This window comes from Triticum dicoccoides, chromosome 7B, assembly GCF_002162155.2.
Source record: "Triticum dicoccoides isolate Atlit2015 ecotype Zavitan chromosome 7B, WEW_v2.0, whole genome shotgun sequence".
Lineage (NCBI taxonomy): Eukaryota > Viridiplantae > Streptophyta > Magnoliopsida > Poales > Poaceae > Triticum > Triticum dicoccoides.
Window position 1 is genome coordinate 42,271,770 of NC_041393.1, and position 2,576 is coordinate 42,274,345.

Consider the following 2,576-nt stretch of genomic DNA (forward strand, 5'->3'; position numbering starts at 1 on the left):
CTGAAATCTCAGGACTGGCCCTTACTAGAGACCGTGAATCACTTGAAGTGTTCAGTGTTAACTCTTCACCTCTTGCTTCTCAGGATTCTGCGCAACCAACTGCACAAGAGTGAATTTGTGTAGTTAGAACAAAAACTTTTCATATAATACATATTTGTGATGGGTGTGTGCATCATGTTGATGCAGAGGCCAGGCCAATCCTCCTTCGAAAATAATAATAATAATAATACATATTTGTTTGACTCTTTATCTATGTATTTGGAAGGATTTTTATTTTTGTCTTTATCAGCTGGAAAAATATGGCACCTTGTTGTGTTGGAATGGCCCATGTTAATTTGTATCTATAGACTTAACATTCGAATATAATTTAGTAACTTCACTAAAGGAAAAATGAAAAAAAAAGGACTGGCTTCATTTTCCATATTACAAAGAAGATTGAAATTTGCAAAATCCATAGCAATTTGAAATTTTCGAAGTCATTGTTACACCTAGTTGAATTTTTTAATATCCAAATGTCGTTATTGTAATATTTGTAATTGACCAATAATAGTGCCCTCAATGCTAGTTCTCTTCTCCGACCTTCAATGTTAATGCTGTGTGCACGTACGTGAGAGAACCATCTGCATGTGGGTGGGCCATGTTGATCGCCGCTTCGCCAGGGTCAACTAGATTAAGCTTGAGACACATAAAAAGGAGATGGACAATTGCCTTGCTCTTGAGGTCCTGTCGTTTCTCTTCTTCTTCCTTCTCTTAGAGGTTAGAGCTTGATCGGATGTGTGTTCGGTCCTTCCCAATGCTTGCTCTGATCGGCGAGCTTATGGTCGAGCTTCAGTGGGTGAGAGTGAGAGAGAGGGAGAGCCTAGAGCAGCACCCAATTCTTCTACGGGACATACTTCTTATATATTTGCAATGTGCACTAGGGAGCCATCTGGTAGGATAAATGTATCCATAAGACCATAACGGGAGAAATCATCGGCGAACATTATGAATGAAGCAATACCATCCACAGATTTTACATTAAATTGACCATATATGTCTGTGTGGATTAATTCTAAAACTCACGTGCTTCGATTCGCTCCTTTCTTAATTTTCTTGGCATGATTTCCTTTTATGCAATCAATGCAATGATCGATGTCTTCATCTAAGAAATCTAAAGGATGAAGCATTTGTTCTTTAATGAGATGCTCAATTTCCCTGTCGAAATATGGCGTAAACGACAGTGCCATAATTTTGAAGAAGTCTCATTATCATTTCGCTTACCTTTGGTACTGACTTCGTATTTGAGGAAGAACCAACATTATGAAACTATGGCTTCACTCTGGTTGTCTAATAAAAAGAACATTGTAGCTAATATGATTGTTGTTGCACCAATGTGGTCCATTTGGAAATTATGCAATGTCATGTTTTTCGGCCACATTAGTGGTATGGTTTGCAGGTCCAATGGCAGCGCTTGCTTTGTTTGCTAAAACTGTGGAAGGTGCTCTAATCAATACTAAAGGAGTCCTTCTACATTACACCAAATTACTGTGGGCTAAAATTCATTTTTTTTTACTGTGGGCTATCTATTTTCATCATCCAATGGATTAGATCTATCCATACTACTGCTATAGAATCTTCCAAAACCTCTAGATTTCCCTGAATATTTCTCGAATCCATTCAGGTACTAGAACACTATATGAAGTGCGACATATGTGAAGATGCCAACAAGTAATACCCAAATATAAATGAATGTCCCGACCTCCCTGCAGCTCCAAGCAGTCGGAAGGATCGGTCAAGTAACATCGTGAACTGCAATGGACAGAGCCAAATTGCACTTTTTTCTTTCTCTCGACTACTTGACTGTGAGCAATATCAGAACAATGAGTGATGTCATGTTATAGAGAAGACCACCTTGTACCGCTTGGCAGGATAATTTCGCGCGCTGTCGAGGGTCGTGCAGAGGTTAGTTGGCCAGAGACCACCAGGTGGGGCCAGCCAGCCCCATCGCTCGGTGTTTAGGCATCATGCAGATATAGCTGACTTTGTGGTACTTTTATATTCACGAGCATTGTCAGGGCTACAGCTCGAACTCCATGACCATGAGACCATCTCCACCGCGTGACCCCAAAACGTCTGGGTTTGTCCGTTTGAAATTAAACGAACAAATAAGACAACCCAACGCTCAACACTATCCGTAAAAAATGTCCGTTTCTGGTCCGTCTCGCCCCATCCTGGGAGCAAAGTTAGGCCGGATTTGCGTCTGGGACGGACACGAGCGGACGATTCTCAGCGTGGTCCTTGTCCGACTGTGTCCTTTGCATGTGACGCCTGGCCCACCTGTCATTGAAACCAGATGGGTCTGACTGCCCACCCACACGTCCCTCTCTCTCTCTCTCCCTCTTTCTCTCTCCCTCCCCTTTTGCAGCCGGCGGCCACCTCCACGCACGGGAACTCGAAGGCGAGCGCCAGCTGCAGCACCGGGGCGCGGGCACGACGCGGTGGCGCGGCGCAGAGTGCGAGTGCGGTAGGGCGGGCGCAAGACGCGGGACGCAGTCGGGGCGAGGCGCGACTGCAGCAGCAGCAGCACGGAGCGGGCA